Source organism: Suncus etruscus, chromosome 6, assembly GCF_024139225.1.
Source record: "Suncus etruscus isolate mSunEtr1 chromosome 6, mSunEtr1.pri.cur, whole genome shotgun sequence".
In the NCBI taxonomy this organism is placed as follows: Eukaryota; Metazoa; Chordata; class Mammalia; order Eulipotyphla; family Soricidae; genus Suncus; species Suncus etruscus.
The window spans coordinates 1,370,949-1,396,649 of NC_064853.1; the positions used below are offsets into that span (position 1 = coordinate 1,370,949).

The 25,701-nt window shown below is 49.3% G+C and overlaps 1 protein-coding gene across 2 annotated transcripts in view; it reads right to left on the reverse strand.

Moving 5' to 3' along the window:
* The window catches only part of GNB1 (G protein subunit beta 1), a 73,145-nt gene that overhangs the window by 18,318 nt on the left and 29,126 nt on the right, over positions 1 to 25,701 (reverse strand). For both annotated transcript variants that reach the window (XM_049775428.1, XM_049775427.1), the window contains exon 2: positions 10,295 to 10,351. The gene's annotated coding sequence lies outside the window, so the exon portion shown is untranslated. The remainder of the gene's footprint in view (positions 1 to 10,294; positions 10,352 to 25,701) is intronic.

Here is a 25,701-nt window from a genome sequence, read left to right on the forward strand (position 1 = left end):
CCCCCCCCCCCGCCAAAAATAAAAGAAACCAAAGGATCTGGGTTTCGGCAGAGCCCAAGAACAGCTCTCAGAGGATCCAGGGGGTAGTTTGTTCAGGAGCAGAGGTACAGTGGCACCCAGTTTGCCAGTCAGCCTCCCACAGCCTTCAAGTTCAGTGATCCTAACCCTGTGATTCTAGGACTTCCTGAGTGAGGGACACAGACACCCCCCCCCCCAACTAACACTTCAATTTTGACAGGCATGGTGGCGGCAGTGTCAACAGTTGCCGGCAACCCTGCCCAATCCCCAGGAATCGGAGTCTAAGCGGAAGCAAGGGCCAAGCTGGGAGTGACATTTCTGGAACTATGTGGCCCAGCTGCCAGGAGCAAATGACCAGGGGTGGGAAACAGACAGGTTCTGGCTTACAGCGCTTGTCTTGCACATGACCCAATGCCCAGCACCTCTAGGGTCCCACCACCACATCATGCCTGAACACAGGAATAGCCTGAGCTGTGCCAATGTGGCCCACCTGCCTCTACCACCCCTATCCCCCACAGAATACAACACTGGAGCGATGGGGCGGCTCAGGGAAGAAGGGCAGAACTCAGATTCGATACTTACAGGGGCTCCCCCAGCTCTGCTGCGAGTGGCCCCTGAGCACTGCCAGGTGTAGCCCGCAAATATATTTTACTATAAATGTAAATGTTTAATAGCATCTGCCCCATGCAAACACCACTACATTTTCTATGCAAAACATAGGGAAATTCGGAACAAGACAGATTTTGTGTAAGTGTGTGCACATATGCACACGCACACACAAAGTGAGCCCAATTGTTTGAACTGGGAACCAGAAGCCCAGAGAGCTCCCAGAGCAGCTGCAGCAGGAGGATGAAGCTCCAAATGAGGAAAGTGAGGCTCGATCCCTGCACTGCCTAGTGCCGAACCACTAGGAGCCCCCAGCACTGCCTCCAGCCCGTGTGCCCAAAACGCATGAATTCCTACTCAGTGAAGGGACAGGAGTGATCAAGCAGCAGGCGTGACCAATCCAGATGGTCAGAGTGAGCCCTGAGCACCAACGTAGCCCTAACACTAATGAAAAAAGGGTGGAGTTCTTTGCCAGAAAGGCACCCATATCCACCCAGACACCCTCCACAGGATTATCAGACTGCTCAATAGGTCCCCTCAGCAACCAGTAAGTCAGCTATGGAAGCCAACAGGAAGCATACGTCTCTGGCAGAGGCCTTGGCTCAGGAGAATCCTGTTGGCACCTGAGGCTGGGCAATGCCCAGGTGACCATGGCAGAAACCCCTTCTGCCAGCTACTACGGTGTGAAGCAGAAACAGTGCTTGGAGAGTAGGGGCTTTTAAAATAGGAAATTGGGGGGGCCGGAGAGATAGCACAGAGGCAAGGCATTTGCCTTTCATGCAGAAGGACGGTGGTTCGAATCCCAGCATCCCATATGGTCCTGTGTGCCTGCCAGGGGGTGATTTCTGAGCGTAGAGCCAGGAACCCCTGAGCACTGTCGGGTGTGGCCCAAAAACCAAAAAAAAAAAAAAAAAAAAAGAGGAAATTGGGAGTGTGGTCCCTGAACCTTGCCCATACACTTGATGTTCTCACCCACATGTTTGGGTTTACTTACATCTCACATCAGAGAACCCAGGATGCAAGGAACAATTGTATTCAGTCTTTGTAAGACTGTGAAGAATTTACAACCGTTACTTTTATAGCTAAATTAAATGGCTTGTTCTGATCTAGACCTAACTTCTGATCTTAACAAGAACATGAAAAAATAAGACTTATTTTTGGGAAGGGGGCCCATACTCAGCAGTGCTCAGGTGTTACTCCTGGCTCTGTGCTAAGAAATTGCTCCTGGCTGGCTCGAGAGACCCCATGGGATGCCGGGATTCAAACTTCCATCTCTCCTATGTTGGCCATGTGTGAGGCAAACGCCTTAACACTGAGCTCTCTCTCCAGACCCCAAATCAGGCTCATTTTAAAGGATATAACACCAAAAACAAATAAAGATAAAAAAAAAAAAAAAAAAAAAAAAAAAAACCACCACTCCAGGCTGGAGAGATAATATAGCACTTGCCTTGCACATGGTTGGCTGACCTAGGTCAATCCCCAGTGTCCCATAGGGTCCCCCAAGCACAACCAGGAGTGATCCCTGAGGGCAGGGCCAGGAGTAAGTACTGAGCACCATTGGGTGTGCCCCAAAATTAAAACCACGCTTGCTCCTCAGATACAAAAAGCAAGCGCTTTTTTGGAATTTTCCAAATTCCAGTATTAGAAGAGATAACCCGAGAACTTAGATATAATTAAGTCTTTTAAGGATATCTCTGATGCATGAGGGCCGAGTGAAGAGTGTTATCAGTGTGCCTAGGCACTTGCCTTGCACGAGACAGACCCAGGTTCAATACCTGGCATCCCGTGCCCCATGGGAGTGATTCCCGAGCACAGAACCAGGAATAACCCTAACCCATGAGCACTGTTAGATGTGGTCCCAAATCCAAACCAAATCAAACCAACAAACAAATAAATAAAAAGGAAAAAAAGTACATGAAGTGATTTTAAATTTAGAAGCTCCGTTAATTTAGTTATCTCAGAAAATATACTATCAACCCTCATGAACTTCTTTTTTGTTTTTGGGTCACACCTGTTTGACGCTCAGGCGTTACTCCTGGCTATGCGCTCAAAAATCAACCCTGGCTTGGGGAGACCATATGGGACACCAGGGGATCAAACTGCGGTCCATCCGCTTGCAAGGCAGACACCTAACCTGTAGCGCCACCTTCCCGGCCCCAACCCTCATGAACTTTAAACTTTCCTCAGTAAGAAAGCAAATCTGGTCAGTCCATTTCTTACCCATCAGTAAGGAAATGATTGTCAGTGTGGCCTTTGGACAGATTGTCAGAAGAATGGATAGGAAGGGTTCAAAGGGCTGCACAGCACAGCACATGAGTGCCCCAGGAGGCCCAGGGTCGCGGCAATCACAGGCACCACAATGTCTCCTAGAGCAGCAGGGAAACTGCTGACTCTCAGCACCGTGGGGCCAAGATGCCTGTCTGTACCAGGGCCACATCTGAGCCTCAACTAGAGTTCATCACTCTCAATGAAAAGACCTTATAAGACCTAATTCAACCTACAGAGAAAAGTCCTGTGCATAAGAGGGGGAGGGGGCGGGGCATGGTGGAGAAGGCACTCGCTCTTGCTCTGCACATACGATCCACTGAGCCCTCCGTGAGACCCTTGAACATGGAGTCAGGAGTCAACTATGAGATGAGCACAGCCCAGTCCACCCCAAAACCAGTCACAGGAAAAAGAACTGGTTTGGGGAGTCTGTTGGGCATGAATGTGCCTACTACGCTGTGAACACAGCTGTGGTTTAATCCCCACACCATGTGATTCCCCCCAAATAGTGCTGTCAGGTACCGGTGCATGGCTGGGATCCTAGTACCTTCATGCTGCAGTGAAGGCTCCTGACTGTTTGGCCAAGAACCAATAGGAGCACCTGCAAAGCCTCCAGAGTACTGCCTGGGAGTTCTCCCACCTCCAAAGCATCTTTGCACTGCGAAATCATCTTTTTTATCTGTTTGTTTTTAGGTCACACTTGGAAGCTCTCAGGAGACCCTTTGGGATGCCGGGGATTGAACCTGGGACAGCTGTGTGCAAGGTAAATGGCCTTCCCACTACATTATCACTCTGGCCCCACGTGAAAACATCTTTTTCATGTGAGACTGTCACTGAAGCATTGCCTATTATTAAAAGTGATAAAGGAGCCAGAGTGGTGGCGCAAGTGGTAGGGTATGCACGCACTAACCTAGACCAGATAGAGGTTCGATCCCCCACATTCCCATATGGTCCCCCAAGCAAGGAGCAATTCCTGAATGTATAGCCAAGAGTAACTCCTGAGTGTCACCTGGTGTGGCCCAAAACCAAAAAGGAAAAGGAAAAAAAAAAAAAAAAAAAGAATGATAAAGACAAACCTGGTGAAAACCTGGATCACAGTTAAATGAAAAAATTTTTGTTTATGGGGCCAGAGCAATGTACAGCAGGTAGGGTATTTGCCTTGCACTAACCTAGGTCCCCCTAACCCACTAAGAATAATCTCTGAGTGGCGCCAGGATAAACCCTAAGCACCTCCAGAAAAAATGTTTATAATTCTTAGTTATTTTAGAATGTAAGCAAGTATAAAAAGATATTTTAAAACACCCAAAGGCATTTTTGTTAAACGGTATCCTGACTCTGAAAGAGGCAAATCTAAAATTTATATAATACCACTTTTTTTTTTTCTTTTTGGGCCACACCAGGTGACGCTCAGGGGTTACTCCTGGCTATGCGCTCAGAAATGGCTCCTGGCTCGGGGGACCATATGGGACACTGGGGAATCGAACTGCGGTCCATCCTAGGTTAGCGTGTGCAAGGAAAACACCCTACCACTTGCGACACCGCTCTGGCCCCAATATCACATCCTTTTATTAAAAAATAACTGGCGGGGGCCGGCGTGGTGGTGCTAGAGGTAAGGTGTCTGCCTTGCCAGCGCTAGCCTAGGACAGACTGTGGTTCAATTCCCCCGGCGTCCCATATGGTCACCCAAGCCAGGAGTGACTTCTGAGCACATAGCCAGGAATAACCCAAACGTTACCAGGTGTGGCCCAAAAAACAAAAACAAAAAAATAAACAAATAAAATAACTGGCAGGGGCCGAGATAGCATGGAGGTACGGTGTTTGCCTGGCATGCAGAAGGACGGTGGTTCGAATTCTGGCATCCCATATGGTCCCCCGAGCCTGTCAGGAGTGATTTCTGAACGAAGAGCCAGGAGTTACTCCTGAGCACTGCTGGGTGTGACCCAAAACCCCAAAAACAAAAACCTGGCAATATTCTCTTGACTTCTCAAGAGTTTTCCTCGTTTTGTTACTAGAACATCCATTTAAATCGTACTTACATTAAACGAACACTCTTGGCTCCTGTCTTCACGCTATGGGACCCACTACCACCCAGGCTGCCCAGGCTCCTATCGGGCAGCACCCAAGTCCCTGCTAAGCTCCGGCCGTGCTGACGCGGGCCCTTCACTGGCTTAATGCGCTAAGACAAGCCCTGTTAAGAGCCCTACATCTGCTCCCTCTGACCCGCACCTGGGTCAGATGGTACAATGCTGCCACAGGGGAGATCCCAGCACTGCATGGGCCCCCAAAAGTGGGGTGTCCCCTCACCACACGCAAACAAACCACATTTCTATTGAAGTCAGGGGCAATCCTCCTTCTACACACCATCTTTCCTCTATATACCATCCCTGTCGAAGCTCCAAGCCGATGACCTAACAGACCCCTAATCAGCTTTGAAACAGGGGGGATGGGACAGTGTTATAGGACAGTGGCTAAGGCACTTTCCTGGCAAGCAGCGAACTGGGTTTGATCCCCCAAGATCTTCTGAAACAGAGCCAGGAGCATTAAGTTTTGAGCACATCCAGGAGGGATCCAGAAATAAAAAAAGAACAGAAACCTAAATGCATATAAAATACAACAAGAGACCGGAGAGATAGCATGGAGGTAAGGCGTTTGCCTTTCATGCAGAAGGACGGTGGTTCAAATCCCGACATCCCATATGGTCCCCTGTGCCTGCTAGCGGCGATTTCTGAGCGTAGAGCCAGAAGTAACCCCTGAGCTCTGCCAGGTGTGACCCCCCCCCCCAAACAACAACAACAACAACAACAAGAAAATGCTTATTGGACCAGAGAGATAGCACAGCGGTATGGTGTTCACCTTGCATGCAGCTGACCCAGGACAGATCCTTGTTCAATTCCCGGCATCCTATATGGTCCCCAGAGCTTGCCAGGAGTGATTTCTGAGTGCAGAGCCAGGAGGAACCCTTGAGCGCAACCAGGTGTGGCCCAAAAACCAAAAATAAAATAAAATAAAATGTTTGGGGCCAGAGCGGTGGTGCAAGTGGTAAGGCCTTGCGTGCACTAGCCTAGGATGGATCGCAGTTCAATCCTCTGATGTCTCATATGGTCCCCCAAGCCAGGAGCAATTTTTGAGATCCAGGAGTAACCAGGAGTAACCCCTGAGCGTCACAGTGTGGCCCAAAACAAACAAACAAACAAAAAAACCACCTTATTGTGTTATTTGAAAACATGATGTAGTTAAGTGACTAGGGTGCAGACAGTTCAACATTCTGTCTTCAAGGCCTACAAAGTCTCAAGATTTTCCTTCTGTTCAGTTTCTGATAGAATTTGGTTTGTTTTGATTTTGGGGGCACATCCGGCACCGCTTAGGTAGGCTGTATGCAAGGCAAAAAAGCCCTACTGCTCTGCTATGCTCAGACCCCTCTGATACAATTTGTTTCTTTTGGTATTTGGGCCATACACAGCTGTGCTCAGGCGACATTATGTAGTGTTGAAGATGGAATTCAGCCCACAATACTTTATTTATTGGGGGGGGGGGCCTAAACCCAGTGATGTTCAGGGGTTACTCCTGGCTCTGCTCAGAAATTACTGGTGTGCTTGAGGAAGGCCGTACAGAGTACTAGGTGTTGGAGTAATCAGTTTTTACTTTAATCATGATCATTCTTCTTTGCAAAAGTGTTACTCCCACTTGGGCAAAAAGTACCTCTGGATTGGCCCCCACCCCTCTCTGTTCTCACCCATGGGGTTGGTCCTACTCTTCCCAATAAAGACCTCAGTTTTCGGTTTTCAGTCCCACAGCTAGCCTATCTGCCGACTGTACTTTTTGCCTTTTTGCAGAAAGCTTGTGATAGAAATTCCTGAACCTGTTTTTATCTCCCACACCTGTGTGGATTGTTCCCTGTATCAGCGTTGCTTCCTAACCCAATCCACTGGCACTGGGGCTTGAAACTTCCACTACAGCTGGGGACCAAATGAAGGTTGGTCTCATGCAAGATAATTGTCCTACCAGTTGTATCTTTCAAGCACACTGGAAGGATTTTTTTTTTTTTTTTTTGGTTTTTGAGTCACACCCGGCGGCGCTCAGGCTCAGGCTCTACGCTCAGAAATTGCTCCTGGCAGGCTCGGGGGACCATATGGGATGCCAGGATTCAAACCACCATCCTTCTGTATGCAAGGCAAAATGCCTTACCTCCATGCTATCTCTCCAGCCTTAGAAAGAATTTTTTATTTCAAAGAAGTTCAATGTAAATTCCAAGACATACAAATAGCCAAAAGCATATAAAAATTGCTCTACTCTAGAGCCAGAGCAAAATAGCAAAAGAGACTTGTCCGGGCCCGGAGAGATAGCACAGCGGTGTTTGCCTTGCAAGCAGCTGATCCAGGACCAAAGGTGGTTGGTTTGAGTCCTGGTGTCCCATATGGCCCCCAGTGCCTGCCAGGAGCTATTTCTGAGCACACAGCCAGGAGTAACCTCTGAGCACCGCCGGGTGTGGCCCAAAAACCAAAAAAACAAACAAACAAAAGAGACTTGTCCATGGTCAATCCAGATTTAATCCCTTGCACTCCATTTGGTCCCCAGAGCCCCACCAGGAGTGATCTTTGAGTGCAGAGCCAGGAGTCAGGCCCGAGCACTGTTGGGTGGGGTCCAAAAAATGCTCTGCAACACTAACCATCAGGGAAACAAATCCTATCAACTACAAGCTGCCTGGTGCCCAACATGAGGAACCACCACCAAATGTGGACATAGATATGGAGGAGGAAATGGGATGACCCTCATTCACTGCTGTTGGAAATGTTAACTGGTCCATCCTTTCTGGAAAAACATATGAACAAACCTAAAAACAAAAACAAAGAAAAACAAAAGGGGCAAAGAGATAGCGATAGAAGTAGGGCGTTTGCCTTGCATGCAGAAGGACCCCCCAGCCTGTCAGGAGCAATTTCTGAGCGTAGAGCCAGGAGCAATCCCTGAGCGCAGCCGGGTGGGACCCCAAAAAAACAAAAAACAAAAAACAAAATTTCCCTAGGTGTTAAGCTCCTATTTGAGCCAGCAATTCTACTTCTAAAATAACAAGATCAGGGGCTGCTGTGACAGTATAACAGGTAGGGCATTGCACGTGACTGACCCAGGTTCAAGCTTCAATCCTTGGCATCAGTTTGGTCCCCCAAGCCTGCCAGAAATAATTTCTGAGGGCAGGGCCAGGAGAAACTCCTGAGGACTGCCAGGTGTGGCCCAAACAACCCCTCCCCAAAAGAAAAAAGAAAAGGCCCAGGGCCCAGAAGCTTGATGCAGAAAGATGCCTGCATTCTGACGTTTTACAGCAGTCACCAAAATCTAGAAACAGCCCAAGTGCTGAGAACAGACAAGTGGATTTAAAACCTGCACTGTACATACACTGTGGACTACTACTTGGTCAGAAGACAGAATCATGCAATTTGCCGCTCCATGGAGGGGTCTAGACAGTATGAGTAAAGTCATACTCAAAGAAAGCAAGACCGGCACAGAATGAATCTTTCAGATGCAGGATATGAAGGAACATGATGGAGTAACAAAGGCAACAGAAATCAAGAACATGAGAACGGTTCTCCAGTAGGAAGCTTAGGGGAGGGGTGAAGGGAAGAAAACACAGTGGCCAAGAGGGAAGGAAGAGGGCCAGAAAGGTGGTCAAGTGTCACTCAGGCAACCATATCACTAACAGTTCTGGAGGTTACAGTGCCAAAAAAAAAAAAAAAAAAAAAAGCCCTGTGGTTGAAGCAATAGAATAGCGGGGAGGGCGCTCTTCCTGTACAGGCAGACCAGGATTTGATCCCCAGCATCTCATATGGTCCCAGAGCCTGCCAAGTGTGATTCCCCGAGTCTTGCCGGGTGTGGCCAAAAAAAGGTCCATCAGAGGGAGGCAGGTGGGTCGGAAGGTAACAGGAGACAGGGGAAGAAGAGGTGGGCAAGGTGAAGTGACCGGTATTAGAACACTGTGTGCCCGAAACCCAATCATGAATAACTAACTCATGGGGCTAAACAAAATGTTTTTTAATGTTCAATGCTAGATGTCTGTCTTTATAGATAAGACACGATAACTAAGGAATTTGCCTAATTCAAGGTCTCAATGACTTGTTTTCTTTTAAATTTTCTGCTTTTAGATCTTTCCCTAAGATTCAGAGTTAATCTTTGTTTATGATGTAGAGTTCACCGTTTATTTATGGACACCCAACTATTTAAGGACATAATTGCTTCAATTTACTTCACTTTTCCTTGGGTGTGTGTGTTATTGTTGTTTTTATTTTTATTTATTTATTTTTTTTAACTTTATTTACAGATTGATTGGTTTTTGGTCCAGACCCAGTGGTGCTCAGGGGTTACTCCTGGCTGCAGAGTAACTCAGAAATCGCCCCGGGCAGGCTGTGGGACCATATGGAATGCCAGGAAACGGGTTCCTCTGGGGTCAGCTGCATGCAAGGCAAACACCCTACAGCTGTGCTGTCTCTCCAAGCCCGGGTTGTTGTTTTGATTTTTAGGTCAGGCCCAGTGGTGCTCAGACTTATCCCTCACCACTTGGGGGGGCCATATGTGGTGCCAGACGGCTGTGTGCCAGGCAAGCACCTTTACAAGTACTATATCTCAAACTCAAGTTTACAGAGTCTAAAACTGTTTCAAAATTAAAAAGAATAACAAGAGTCCAAATGTTGAGGGATCTCCTCTTGGAGGCTCACACTAGCAATGTCTGTCAAAGGCAGTGCTGGGTCCAAATCCTGACCCTCACACATACAAGCCAAAAGCTCTACCCAACAGAAACTTCTGCCCCAAAACAACAGGTTGGAATGTTTTCTTAAATTACAGGCTTTATCTTTTGACATGTTTGATTTTGGCTACACCTGGCAGAGCTCAAGGGTTATTCCTGGCTCTGTGCTGACAGCAGGCTCGGGGGACCATATCGGATGCTGGGGATCAAACCTGGGTCAGCTGCTACATGCAAGGCAAACACTCTCCCTGCTGTGCTATTGCTCCGGCCCCTCTTTTAACATCTTTTAAAAGTATTCCATTTAGGACTGAGCTTGGGAAAAGGGCTCTCCTGGCTGCTAAAGAACACAGTTGGAGAAATTCTCCAAACCATAATCCGCTGAACATTAATTAGCTCAGTGGTAAGGCACTTAGTCTTGTATGTCATGGATTTTATTCCCAGCACCATAAAATACAAAGCAAGACAAATCAAATTGCCTGTGGAATCAGAGACAGGACAGGAGGGCCCACTTGCCTTGTGGGCAGCCCAGCCATATTTTATCCCTGTAACCCCACATGGGTTCCCCAGCACGAAGATAGGAGTAAGCCCAGAGTACCACTGGGGTGTCCAACAGACCAAACAAAACACAAACAAAAAATAAACTGAAATACATTTTAAAGACTGAGAATCCCTTACCAAATTGCCTTTATTCAGGAGTGCTTCTGGTCTGCTCTCCACTTCATGTAAAATTGTCTGCAAAATAAAGAGGAAAATGTTTCATTGGCACCAAGCGTCAAGTGAGCTCCATCCCAGCCTTTCAAGCAGCATCCCCTGCCTGTAATCCTTTAGGACTTGTTATCAAGCTTAGAATTTAATTGGGGGAGGGGGGCTTACAGCAGGGATTATCTGCTCTTGACAAGCAACAGGTCAGTAAACCCTCAACTACTTCAGGTCCCACTGTGTAATGATTTTCAGATTTTTGTTGTTTTGGTTGTTGGGTAAACACCATGCAGTGCTCAGGGCTTACTCTTAGCTCTATACTCAGGAATCACTCCTTGGGACCATATAGGATGCTGGGGATGAAACCCGGGTCAGCCATGTGCAAGGCAGCACCTAACCCACTCTACTATCTGTCCCTTGGGCCCTTGAAGTATTTTTTAAGTAATTCCATTAGCCATTTAATTGCAACGAACAATAATCAAATAAATTATTTTTAATGGTCAAGGGGGCAGGTTTAAGGAGAGGTGGGAAGCTGGGACAATGGTGGAGAACATTCCACTGATGGTGGAACACTGACTGCCCGAAACAACTATATTATGAACGATTTTCAAACTACAGTGTTTGTTTGTTTCTTTAGTTTTTGGGCCACACCAAGTGATACTCAGAGGTTACTCCTGGCTATGTGCTCAGAAATCGCTCCTGGCTTGGGGGAACATATGGGAGGCGGGTGTGGGGGTTGAGGTGGGGGGAAGGATCGAACTGTGGTCCATCCTAGGTTAGTGCACATAAGGCAAATGCCCTACCGCTTGTGCCACCGCTCCGGCCCAATCCAACCACAGTGTTTAAATAAAAAGAAACACCAGGGACCAAAGCACTAGTGCAGTTGGTAGGATGTTTGTCTTGCACATGACAGTCTGGGTTCATCCCTGGCATCCTATATGATTCCTCAAATACCAAAGGAGTAACACCTGAGCACCACTGATGTGGCTGCTTACGAGCCCAGTAGAAAGCACAAAGACTCAGCTCTGCATAGTGCAGGCCCAATTGAGATCCCCTGAGCATTGCTAGGAGAGACAACCACCCCAACGCATCTACAGAGGTGGCTCCCCAAAGCAAACCAAAACAGAAAAGCTTCAACACTGGCTGCAGAGCAGCAAGCCTGAGAATTGCCCACCCGGCCCTGTACCGATTCCTGCTCTGGCTCTAGAGGCCACCTCCCCTGCAGCCCCACCCCCAGGGAGCCTCGATTGTGGTCTAAAACAAGGCACACCACAAGGCCCTGCTCTCCCTCCCACCACTGCAGTCAGCATCAAGTATGTTGAATTCCAGGTTTCGTCAAAATATCTGTTCTTCCCCAGAAATGAAGTCCCAAACGTTTAAAGGCATTTTTACAATCTCTTCCAAAAGAAACATTGCATAAAAAGAGCACTTTGGAGGGCCAGAGAGTTCAGTGGGTAGGCTGTGGCCCTATTGTCCACCAACTCCCACCAGGAGTGATCCTTGAACACGTATCCGGGAGTAAAGGCCAGGGCACACTGAGGTGTGGCCCTAAAACCAAACCTGATCTCTTTGGGGTGAAAGGAGAGAACAGTGCCACGGATAAGTCAACTTCCAATCCAGGTTCAAACCCCAACATCTCATGATCCCCCAAGCCCCAATAAGTGACCCCTGAGTACATCCAAGAGTGGACAAACTCCGTCCCCTAAAAAGGATCACTTTGGGATGATTCAGGTTCCATCGGCCTAGCTAGTGCAGACTGATGCACACACATCCATCTGGCAGGCAGGAGAGGCATCGACCAGCGGAAGTGTCCTCAATTGAACTGGGAACCAGAGGGTATTTATTCAAGAGAATATTTTTATTTTTGATTTATACTGCTTATGTTATAAGGAAGCACACACTTCTCTGGCAACAAGTCTTGTGGAAGAAAACAGCTGGGTGGTTCCTCAAAATTTCTGCAGGCCAGAGAGATTGTCTTGCATATAGCAAACTGGGTTAATCCTTGGTACCCATCTGGTTCCCCAATCCTCAGTAACTCCTGAGCACAGAATACTGACAACTATTCCAATACCTCTCAAGACCTAGCAGCTGGGGCCAGAGCAACAGCACAGTGGTAGGGTGTTTGCTTTGCACACGGCCAACCCAGGGGATTCGGTTTGGTTCCTGGCATCCCATATGGTCCCCTGAGCCAGGAGCGATTTCTGAGAGCAGAGCCAGGAGTAACCCCTGACCACTGCCAGGTATAACTCAAAATAACAACAAAGACTTAATAAATCCTGGAGACTTAGAGCTAGTTTCTCCCATCAGGCAAGGGTGCTTTTGCTGAGGTAGGTTTCGGGGACCCCAGCCCTCCCTGCCAGCTCCCAAGTTCACCACAGGCTGCGTCAGGATTAGGCGAAGCCACTGGGCCTGCTAGCTTGACACAAAGGCATACATGCCTTTGCCTCAAGTCCAGAATATACCCTTCCCTGACTGGCAGTAACTCAATTTCTCTACTACGAAGACATGCTGAGCAGATCAAATGAAAAGTACAATAGGAATGAGGTCCCCGGGATCAAATTTAGGAAAAGTTATGGGTTAAAGGGACTGTTACATAATAGAGAGGCTGGCCCAGCACTAATCACAGCCCAGTCAATCCTCAGACAGACTTTCGTGAACGCTGTGGAGAGACAACAATCCTTTCAAATGGCCCGTGTGGATCTTGATCTAAGTGCTGACGAATTCCATTTGCTTTTGTGCTATAATAACATGAAGAAAATTTGTGTCTGTGATAGTGCAGGGTGAAGGGTGCTTGACTTGCACAGTCTACCCAGGCCCAATCCTCAGCTCCACATACGGTTCTCCAAGTCCCACAAGGAGCAATTCCTGAGCATAGAGCCAGAAGTAAGCCTTGAGCCCAGCTAGGCATGGCGCCCAAAATTACAAAATAAAACAAACTTAACACAGTACACATTGAGGCTGGATAGTATAGCGGGAGGGCATTTGCCTTGCACTAGGCAGATGCCGTTTAATCCCTGGCATCCCAAATGGTTCCCTAAGCACTGCCAGGAACATCCCCAAAGCACTGAGCAGGGAGCAACCCTAAGCAGTACTGACTCTGGCCAACCCCCTTCCTCACCCACCGGAAAGAGCAGAAAGAAAACCAGCTGGTGGTCTTTAACCCACCAACGTGGGTCAGTGCTCGTCACCAACCAGCTGCTGTTCCCAAGACCTTCTAGGCGTCGCCTTGCTGAAACCCTTGATCATCACCCAGTGTGGTTGTTCCTTCTCATAACTGTGATTCTACGAACTGCAGCAGGATGCCTGTGGCCAACCAAGTACTAACTGAGAGCTGGGCTGAGAGGAAAGGGCAGTAACCCTGCATTGGCCTGACCTGAGCCCAGGACTTGAAGCAGTTCCGGGGGCCTCATTCTCACTAGCCGTGTCACACACACCCAGGCTCTCACCCAGTGGTGCCAAGGGTGGAGGATCTACTGGTGCTGGAGCCATATTCCCAGCTCTGTCCTCTCCACCCTGCTCCTCCCCTCCCCAGGAAACACCAGTCAACCTGAAACATAGGGACTGACCCGGTGCCACGGCTCCGCCCAGGCACCCCACCCAACCCAGAGGGAGAAACTGTCACTGGTACAGCTCCTCCCAACCTTAGCGGCTCCCACAAGTCACATTTCACAGTGAGAACAAGGACCAGTCCCAGGGAAGTACCGGGAGTGGGCCCTGAAGCTACAAGCAGAGCTGGCTGCCCTCTCTAACCATCCCATCCCAGCCCCTTCTAGGCTGGGACACCCCTGTCCTCCCAACCACTGTTCCGGTTCTTCTGTCAGCTAGAGCTTACAGCAGCTGTTTCCTGCCATCAGGGACTCAGATACAAGCACCAAGACATCAGAGTACACAGTAGCAAGCACATCTGCCCTAGTGCTGATGAGATACTGAACCTCCTGGTTCTGTGTCAGCACAGGCCCCCTAAATACTGCACCTGCCCTGCTCCTGGCTTGGCATGCGGGAGCCCACGGGGGCTGAGGGGCCCTGACTTTCTGGCCACTCTCCACCTCAGCCTTCCCTCAGCTCCTCCTGGAGCCCCCACAGGCTGAGGCCTCACTCCTGTGGCACTCACAGCCTTTCCCTCCTCAATCCCTTGCCCTGGCCCCCTGCCCAGCCCCCTTCCTCTGCAAACCAACCCGCTCTACATCGCTGCCACATTCATCTCCCTGACGGGCAGCTGACACCTGACTCCTCCGCTGCAAAGGCTCAAAATAGTCCCACCTAGAAAAAGGGAACTTTCCAGCAATGGCAGTCCCCAAAAGCTCCCCCAGGCCAGCTCCTGAGTGAAGAGGCCCCAGGACATACACTTGGGGCCTCAGGAGCCTTGGCTGCTCTCTGTCCGATGTCTGTCTCCTTGGGGTTGACACCCCTCCCGCTATTCACTCACAAAAAATCCTAGAAGCATGTGGCTTTGACCTAGAATGAGAATGTTTTTAAAAAGCTGCGGTACCCAGTCAAGAAAAGGACGTGTGGGCTGGAGAAGCGGGGAGGGGAGGCTGCCTCTCACGTGGGTGACCTGGTTCAATCCCAGCACCACAGTGTACCTTAAGCACAGCCAGTAGTGATCTCTGAGCACCACCGGATGTGCCCCCTCCCCGAGAATGTTCATGTCCCCAAACTCACAGATCAAAGATCTGATTCTCTACACAAAATTAGATTCCTGGGGCTGGAGAGCATGGACGTAAGGCATTAGCCTTATAGGCAGAAGGACGGTAGTTCAAATCCCTGCATCCCATATGGTCTTCCAGTCTGCCTGGAGCGATTTCTGAGCAGAGAGCCAGGAGTAACCCCAGAACACTGCCGGGTGTGACCAAAACAAAAACAAAAACAAAACAAAAAAGGATCCTGCTGCAGGGCCTGGGCTGGGAGAGCTTGGGACATCCTCGGGCATTCACGAGAAAAAGGACTGACCAGACTGCCTCCTGCCCATGCAGTCTGAGCCCAGATGCACGGGTTTACCTTCACGGAAAGACCTGCAGCAGACTGCCGAGCACTCACAGAAGCCACCCAAGTGGTTCCCAGCAGGGCTAGGCAGACACACGGCACGGTGCCCAAACCCAGCATGCATCAGCCTCACCACTGCAAAGCAAATCTGTGTCGTTTGTAAAGCAAATCAGTTTTATTTAGGAAATGAAAATGGGGTAGGGGAAGACACCCAGAAAGAAATTATGCACCCCAAGTTGGGATGTGGCCAACTCCAAAACAAAACATCTTAAAAAAAAAAACACTCCAGCCCCTTTTGAGGGCAGAATGATAGCACAGAGGGGATGACATTTGCCTTGCACACGGCCGTCTCAGGTTCAGTCCTTAATATCCCATATGGTCCCCTGAACACCACCAAGTGTGATTCGCGTACAGAGCCAGGAATAGCCAAGTACAGTGCTACTAGGTGTGGCCAAACCCCCTCTTTTTTAAAGGGGTGCAGGAGGAAACTAGTACAGTAGGGAAGACACTTGTCTTGAATGTAAGATCCAGATTCAATCCCTGGCACCACATATACAATCCCTGAGCACAGCAAATCCGCTAGGAATGGTCCATAAAAAGAAAACCAACAAGAAAATCCCAGTCAGTTCACCCCTCCTTCACTCACTCAACAGATACTTCCAATCCCAATGCTGAGCCTGGCAGCTCAGGTGCCTCCAGCAAACCTAATGCAGGAAACAAAGGATCCCTCAGGTGCTGTTCAGTGCTAAGATGGGAAAGAACTGTGAGAACAGGACAGGCGGTGGTGAAGGTGCAGGGCACAGCAGGCCCAGGCTCATCTGCCCCCGTGTCTCTGATATATCAGAGTCCCCAAGAAGACGGTCAGGCAGGTACCTGCAAGCAAGACCTGAACTGTCTGTCTCAGCTGCTCACACTAGCCTGGCATTCCTCCAGGGCAGCACAGGGGCTGACCCAGGAGCCCTATTGTGTCCATTCCGAAAAAGCTGCGCCCATCTGCAGTTCCTTCAACCTGTCTCTCCAGTGAAACCTTGTTAGGACAAAGCTCCAGTGGGCCTAGGCCCAGGGCAGGAGGCAGCTCCAAGCGCTGTGCACACACTTCTAGCCTCAGGGGCCTTCCTGAAGCCACATCCAACACTCTGGGCATCCCTAGGTGCAAAATTATACCCACTAACCTCAGAATAAAGAGCCAAGGAGAAGCAAGATCTCCACCCAGGCCTCCCCAAGTGGTATGGGTACTCTTAGGCACAGTGCCAGGAGCCCAGAGGACCAGTGTCCCCGTACCTCTACCCACATCACATAAACCAATCTCTTCAAATGCCACCAGCACTCACCCCAGGCAGCAAAGGGTGTGGCCCACACACACCCTTTAGGGTGCCCTCCCTTCTTCCCCCCTTCTTTCCCCCTCCCTTAACAAGGGATCCAATCCAGGCCCTTAGAGGCAAGTACTTCACAGCTAAGTTGCATCATCGCCCCTTTTCTCTTCAATATATGGTTTTTCCCTAGCTCCAGTTTTAGCTGATTATTAGCAATTTCACGATGTGTTGGACAATCAAGAGTGTAGGGGCCGAAGCCATAAAGCAGTGGTAGGGCATTTGCCTTGCACGAGGCTGATGCAGGACGACCTTGGTTAGATCCCCAGCATCCCATATGGTCCCCCAAGCCAGGAGCGCTTTTTTTGGTTTTGTTTTTGGGCCACACCCAGTGATGCTCCTGGCTATGCGCTCAGAAATCGCTCCTGGCTTGGGGGCCAAATGGGATGCCAGAGGATCAAACCGAGGTCAGTCCTAGGCTAGTGGGGGCAAGGCAAATAAGATGCCTTATTGCTTGCGCCACACCACTTGGACCCCAGCAAAGGTCAAAAAAAAGAAAAAAAGAGTGTAAATTTTGGGACAGGAGAAAGAGCACAGCAATAGGACATTTGCCTTGCACGTGGCCGAGCCAAGAAGGACTTGGGTTGGACCCTGGCATCCTGTATGGTCCCCCGAGCCTGCCAAGCGCGATTTCTGAGCACAGAGCCAGGAGTAACCCAAGTGCTTCCATATGTGGCCAGAAAGAAGATAAAAAAAAAAAAAAAAGAACTTAAGTTTTTAGGCTGGTGTGATAGCATGCAGTAGGATGTCTGTCTTGCATGCAGCTGACCCAGGTTTGATCCGAGCCTGCCAGGAATGATTTCTGAGCACAGAGCCAGGAGTATGTCCTGAGTGTCACTGGCTGTGGCCCAAAATACAAAAGCACACACAAAAATGTAGGGGTCAGAGAGTACCGAGGAGGAGAGTCTCCCTTGCATGTGGTCAATCTCAGTTTGATTCCCAGCACTGCACGTGGTCTCCCCAGGCACAACAGAAGTGGTGCCCTCCGAGCACCGAGTGTGTCTACCCTGAGAACCAAAAATGTTCTGCGAGAATACAAACAATGATGACAGGTGACAGTCCTTTTATTTTATTTTATTTTATTTTTGAGGTTTACTACTGACTCTGCACTCAGGAAATTACTCTTGGCAGTGCTCAGAGAGTCTTAGGGTTGCCTAGGGTTGAACAAAGGTCGGCCACATGCAAGGCAAACATGATTATCTTTTTACCGTCAAAAATAAGGGCTGAAAAGGTGGCAGAGTGGGTAAGGTTCTTGCCTTGCACATGGCAGATGGCAGAGTTTGATCCCTGGCACCCCATATAGTCCCCTGGGCACCAACAGGAGTAATCACTAAGCACCCATGGGTGTGACACAAAAAAAAAAAACCCAAAAAGATAAAAAGTCAGACCAAAAATAGCATCAATTCAGGAAAAAAAGAAGTTTCTGTACTGCTGAGCTTTCTGGTGAACGACTGTCCAGAAAACAATGAGTGAAAACACTCTGGCACATTCTGACTTGTAAGCACTTCCTCAATCAATGGATCAGGGCTACAGAAGTCCACTCCCTGACGGTCATCTCAGCTCCTGACCTCCTTGGCTCTTTGTGACAGCATCAAGGAGACCAGGGCCCAGGAAACTGGACAAAGAGCCTAAAAGCAGGACAGAATAGCTGGACTGAGGAGCTGAGGACAGGGTTCACGATGGTCCAGCACTAGCTCTCTCCCCTCCTCCACCTACAGAGGCCCAGTAGGAGAGTGACAAACATGCCCAAGGGCAAGAGAAAGAAAAGGCAGAAGAGGAGGAACAGGTCTGAGACTTGAGCAGACACTGGTAGATGGTGCGGTCTATTGTCCGCCTCCTGATAGTGAATACTATGGAGCGCTGAATTCACAGTGATTCAATTAAAAAATATTTTTCAGAGCCTGACCCCCACACCCACGGGCTTGTATTCCAGGTCAGCGGCACCAGAGACTGGCAACGAGAACGAGTGAAAGGCCACAGGTGTCCCACCCATGGAACACGCAGACCAGAGAATGATGGGTGTCTCTGCCATGCTCCCAGACTTCTCTCACAAGGTAGGTCACGAAACACCCCTGACTGAGACCTGGCACCACTTTGCTTGAAAAGGATGAGTCATCAAGTATCACACACATGAATCCAAATACATAAATCAAGCAATAATTCAGCTTCCAGAAACATATGGCCGACAAACACATCAGCCTCAAACAAGTTCCCAGAAGACGGCAAGATTTTGTCACCCTGCTTGGCTCTGCTTTCTTGCCCTTTTTTCTGAGGACGGGGCCCACAACCTGCCAGTGCCAGGCCTGACCCGGCTCTGCACCAGGGACCACCCCAGGGGGACTTCGAGATCACAAGGCAAGCGCCCACCCATTGCCCTCTCTCCTAGTCTTCTCAACTATTCCACATGGCACCCACCACTGTGTGTCCAGGTTAACAATGGCAGCAGGGGCCAGAGCAATAGGATAACGGGGAGGGCACTGACCTTGCCACCCAAGGAGTAACACATGAGTAGCACCGGGTGTGACCCCAAAACAAACCAGACAGAACCAAAGGGCACTTTTTGTCACCCAGACACTCAGGCTTGAGCTTACCTGTCCCCTTACAACCATAACCCTTATCTCATGCCCCCATCCAGCACCTTCTCAGCTGCCCCAGTTTTCTGCTTCCATGGAGCCAGTAAGTACTGTGGGACTGAGGCCCCCAAATTGTAGTGCTGCCAACTCAAACTCCTGCTCTCCTGCCTGCACTGACAGTCCTGGGACCCACCCCCCAAGTCGGGACCATTTTTGTTTTTTGTGTATACTATTGCAGCTAAACCTGGGCTCCAGCATATAAAGTATGCACCCCAGACTTTTGAGCCATCTCATCAGCCCATTTTTTTTGTTTGTTTTGGTTTTTGGGTCCCACCGGCAGCGCTCAGGGGTTACTCCTGGCTGCTCAGAAATCACCCCTGGCAGGCACAGGGGACCATATAGGATGCCGGGATTGGAACCACCATCCTTCTGCATGAAAGGCAAACGCCTTACCTCCATGCTATCTCTCCAGCCCCCTAAATTTTTTTTGGCTTTGTTTTTAGGGTGGGGGCAGAGATGCCCAGCTTTGTGCTCAGGGCACTGCACCCAGCCCAGAGAAAGCTGGCTGAGCTCCCCTCTCTCACCAGCTGCAGTCAGCTTGGAAGCAGAATCCTGAACTGCTAAACCACTTTCTACCAAAGTCAGGTAGCAATACTTGGAGTGCTGATGGAGGCTCCCTCCATGTCTCCCTGTTTCTTCCCATCTACTGACAGAACAAAAACTACTGCCTTTTGGAGAAGCCAAGTAAGTCTTTTGGGGCAGGCAAAGAGAGGGTAAGCCCTGAGTGCTCTACCACTCTGGGTCAACTAAGGTTCAATCCCCCGGCATCCCATACGCAGGATCACCGAGCCCGGCCAGGAGTCATCGCTGAGCACTGCTCAGTACAGCCCCAAGAAGGAAGGTGGGCTAGTGGTCCCCACTGCTGTCAAGCTGGGGAGGGGCAGCACACACATACACACACACCCTCAGGGTGACAGACAGGGCTGGTGAGTCACTTCCAGAGGCTCAGGTGGTGCAGAAGCAGCAGCAGGCTACCGCCAGGGTGGGGATGCAGGCCTGTGGACACTCAGCCTGCACAATCTTCCCCATACCACAAAATTTCCTCCGGGGCCAATGCCCAAGGTTTGCAGATGGGAGGCGCTGGTTCAATGGCAGGCACGGCTCCCTGAGCACTACTGAGTGAGACCTGAGCAGGGTCAGGAGTAACATGGGGGGGGTGGGCCCGGAGAGATTAGCACAGCGGCATTTGCCTTGCAAGCAGCCAATCCAGGACCTAAGGTGGTTGGTTTGAATCCCGGTGTCCCATATGGTCCCCCGTGCCTGCCAGGAGCTATTTCTGAGCAGACAGCCAGGAGTAACCCCTGAGCACCACCGGGTGTGGCCCAAAAACAAAACAAACAAAAAAAAGTAGTAACATGGGGTAAGGCCACAAACCAAGAATATTTTACAGTGCACAAGTCTTCATTTTATCACAGGATTTCCACGGTGTCCTCATTCCAGCCACACTATCTTGAGTTCAAACAGAAATGATTCAGTTTTCTCTCTACTAAAATGAAAATGCAGAGACAGGGAAGCGGAGCTATCCTTCAAGTGGGGGTGGTGTTCACCTAGCACAAGGCACACAGAAGTTTGATCTCCAGCAACCCATACCACTGGGTGGGGGAGGGGGGAAGAGACAGAGACAAAACTGCTAACAGAACAGACCCTACGTTTCTTATTTTTGGGGGAGCGTCACACCCGGCAGCGCTCAGGGGTAACTTCTGGCTTTACGCTCAGAATTCGCTCCTGACAGCTGACAGGCTCAGGGGACCATATGGGATGCCGGGATTTGAACCACCGACCTCCTGCATGCAAGGCAAACACTCTATGCTATCTCTCCGGCCCAATCCGATGTTTCTTAAATGGACACCACCGATTCCCCATCAGGTTCAAGATGCTACCCCAGCCATGAAGGAATTCCTGTGAGCTTATAGACCATTAGTCTACTTTATTCCACCTACCTATGCCTCATACTATTATTTCATTTGTATCTAACAATACTCTCCCCCTCATCTTTCTTTGACATTACTCTGTCCTCTCAAATCCCATCAAAGCGAAGTGACAAATTTAAAGTACTCCAGCTTCGGGGCGGGGCGGTGGCGCTGGAGGTAAGGTGCCTGCCTTGCCTGCGCTAGCCTAGGACGGACCTCGGTTCGATCCCCCAGCGTCCCATATGGTCCCCCAAGAAGCCAGGAGCAACTTCTGAGCGCATAGCCAGGAGTAACCCCTGAGCGTCACAGGGTGTGGCCCAAAAACCAAAAAAAAAAAAAAAAAGTACTCCAGCTTCAGTGAATGCTTTACATATGGGAGCCTCGGTAACCCCATACACTGAGTAAAAATTAGCCCCAAAGAGCCACTGAGTGTAGCCCAAAAACTAAACTAAAATACATAGGCATGTAAAACAGGAAAATTGCATTTGTGTTTACTTGACTTTTTGTTTGTTCAGGAACCATACACCGCTGTGTTCAGGGCTGGGTGGGGGGGCAGGACATACAAGATTCTGGGTATGTTCCAAGTCAGCCGCAAGCAAGTCAAGTGCCATTCATACCACTGCACTTTTTGAGGGTAGGAGGTGGGCAACCATTTTACTGGGGGTGTTCGGGGAGAATAGAAAGCTGACATCCAGGCCCGGAGAGATAGCACAGCAGAGTTTGCCTTGCAAGCAGCAGATCCAGGACCCAAGGTGGTTGGTTCAAATCCCGGTGTCCCATATGGTCCCCCGTGCCTGCCAGGAGCTATTTCTGAGCAGACAGCCAGGAGTAACCCCTGAGCACCGCCGGGTGTGGCCCAAAAACCATAAACCAAAAAAAAAAAAAAAAAAGAAAGCTGACATCCTCGGCTGGCCAGGATCTCTACAGCACAAAGCTCACACATTGTGGTTTTTTTCTTTTCTTTTCTTTTTTTTTTTGGGGGGGGGGGGTCACACCCGGCAGTGCTCAGGGGTTACTCCTGGCTCTATACTAAGAAATCACCCCTGGCAGGCACGGGGAACCATATGGGATGCATGAAAGGCAAACAATGCCTTACCTCCATGCTATCTCTCCAGCCCCGGCTTTTTTTTTTTTTTTTTTAATAAGTGTTTTAGTCTAATCACCATGAGAAAGTGACAAAGTTGTCCCTGCTGTCTTTCTATTCCTTAATCTACCTCTTCAATACATCATCTAATGGTTTACCAAAGAAATCTTATAAATGACTTCAACTTTTTTTGGTTGTTGTTTTAAATACAGTCACCATGAAATTACAAAGTTACTCATGACTGGGTATCAGCAGAAACCTTCAACAGTGCCCACTCCTCCACCAATACCCCCACGTCAGTGGCCTCTCCCGACCAATCAGATCCTGGGAGCTAGCGGCACTTTCTTGATCTTTTTCTAAGTTCTTGCACTGTGCTTTGTAGCAGGGTTACTGATAGGGTTTCAAACAAACACGTCACCACCTTCCAGCACCCTTCTTCGTCCTGGCACCCAGCCCCACCAAGCACCAATTCTCATGGCCTCTGTTCCCACGGTCTTTGGGTCCTGTCCCTCTAACTCATGCTTCTTTCTATCTAGCCTGAATATGAGATCATTCTGTGCTGCTGTATCTCCCCTCTAACAAGCTTCACACAAACTGCATGACTTTGTATTTTCTTATGGCCGAGTAATATTCAATTTTGCATACGTACAGTAGTTTCTTTATCCAGTCACCTATTCTTAGACTCTTGGGTTGTTTACAGATTTTGGCTATTGTGAATCAGGTTTTTCTCTTGTTAAAAAGGAAAGTTTTAGGGGCCAGCGCAACAGCACAGCAGTATGGTGTTTGCCTTGCACATAGCAGATCCAGGATGAACCCCAGTGTCCCATATGGTCCCCTTAGCCAGGAGCAATTTCTGAGCGCATAACAAGAGTAACCGGAGGGTCACCAGATGTGGCCCCAAAACAAACAAACAAAATAAGAAAGTTTTAGGGGGCCAGAGATAGTATAGCACATAGGGTGCTTGCCTTGCAAATGGTCTATCCAAGTCTGCTAACCATGTATATCTCCCAAAGTGCACCAGAAGTGATTCCTGAGCACAGACCCAGAAATGATCCCTGAAAACTGCTGGGTATGACTAAAAAAATAATTAAAAAAAAAAAAAAAAAGGGGCGGGCGGTGGCGCTAAAGGTAAGGTGCCTGCCTTGCCTGCGCTAGCCTTGGACGGACCGTGGTTTCGATCCCCCAGTGTCCCATATGGTCCCCCAAGCCAGGAGCGACTTCTGAGCGCATAGCCAGGAGTAACCCCTGAGCGTTACCGGGTGTGGCCCAAAAAAAAAAAAAAAAAAAAAAAAGATAAAGGGCCAGAGCCCTGAGCACTGCCGGGTGTGACCAAAAAAGAGAGAGGGGAGAGAGAGAGGAGAGGGGGGGGGGGGCCGGGAAGGTGGCGCTAGAGGTAAGGTGTCTACCTTGCAAGCGCTAGCATAGGACGGACCGCGGTTCGATCCCCGGGCGTCCCATATGGTCCCCCCAAGCCAGGGGCGATTTCTGAGCGGAAAGAAAGAAAGAAAGAAGGAAGGAAGGAAGGAAGGAAGGAAGGAAGGAAGGAAGGAAGGAAGGAAGGAAGGAAGGAAGGAAGGAAGAGGAAGTAAGAAGGAGGAAGGAAGGAAGGGAAGAAGGGAAGGAAGGAAGGGAAAGGAAGAAAATAAAGAAAGAAAGAAAGAAAGAAAGAAATAGAAAGAAAGAAAGAAAGAAAGAAAGAAAGAAAGAAAGAAAGAAAGAAAGAAAGAAAGAAAGAAATAAAGAAAGAAAGAAAGAAAGAAAGAAAGAAAGAAAGAAAGAAAGAAAGAAAGAAAGAAAGAAAGAAAGAAAGAGGGAGAAATAGTTTTAGGGCGATGGGGAAGCCTCAAAGGGCTGGAGGACACAGTTCACACTTCGAGTGTCTGCACAAAGTGTGAGAAGAGTCTGAGCACCTCTAGAAGTGGCCCAAAACAGGCAGAGACACAAGCCTCATGCTGCCCTAGAACAGCTGTACAGAGACATGCAAGAGGGAGACATTTGTTTCTTGATCCTATCCCCCAAACCAGTTTGGTGCCTAACAACCTTCTCAAATGGGCACTGCCACAGTGAGAGCAGGGTTGAGGCACTTACCTTGCATCTGTCTACTTGTGATGTATGGTCCCTCAGGTACTAACTACTAGGGATCACTTCTGAGTCAGTCAGCAATAGCCACTCAGCATCCCAGGTATGACCAAAAACGCAAACACTTAATAAAAAAGTGAGAGGGGCCAGAAAGACAGCAGCACAGAGGTGAGGAGGTGAGGTAGCTGGCCTTGCATGCATCACATCCGAGGATTCAATCCCCAGGACCCCAAATATTGCCAGGAGTAATTTCTCAGTCTGCAGAGCTAGGAGTTCCCTTGAGCATTCTGGGTGTAGTCAAATTGTCTTTATTTTGGTTTTGGTTTTTGGGTCATACCAGCAGTGCTCAGAAGGGTTACTTGTGGCTCTGTGCTCAGAAATTATTCCTGGGAAGGCTTGGAGGAGACCGTATGGAATACTGGGAATCTAAACCTGGGTCATTGGCTGCATGGAAGGGCAAAACGCCCTACCCCTGTGCTATCACTCTGGGCCCCCAAAATCTCATTTTGAGGGCCATATTAGTGGTGCTCAGATGGGGTGAACCCTGGTCTCTGGCCATGCAAAGCAGTTGCTACTTCCTTTGAGCTCTTTGACCATTCCACAATACTATAAGTTAGTTCCTACTAAGGAATAAGTCAACAAAAGAAGCTGATGCATGTATGCATGAAGCACTGGATCCCATCCCCAGTATCCCCCCAAGGACATGTTATAAGTCCCCACCCCCATTTCCCCAGCAAGGGGCCCAGTCCAGCCCCTCGCCTCATTTGGCTCCTACGCCATGGGACTCGGATCCATCACTGGTTTCTTTCACAGTGCAAGCTCCCTGCAAAGTGACCAGCGCTTGTTTTACCTAATCCTGGGGTAGAGCTTTAACTTGAGCCGGGGACACTGGCGGACAGGCTGACAGGCACAGCCTAGGTTTCAGAGGTGGCATGAGGTCACAGGATGGGGCAGGAGCTGCAGCACAGCTGCACGCTGCCATCTTGGTCATTGTCCCTATTTTCCTTCCCCCGTGAAGCTCTGCCATCTTCGTCACAGAGAATAATGAGCAGGAAAGACGAGGGGGTGGGAGTGAGAGGAACTATTTGTCTAATCACAGTTATTCAGCACCCTCAGAGATGACCCAATTACCCTCCGTATGTCCCTGATTTTGTAAACAGGTCAGTAAGGAGAGCGGTCACCGCACCTGCAGGGCAATGAGACAATCCATCAAGGCTCCAAGGCTCCCCCTCCCGGATGACTGCCCACCCCCCAGCTCTCCCCCCGCTACCACAAGCACTGCTAAGTACAGGGACGGCTAACACTACAGTAGTGTGCTGCTATC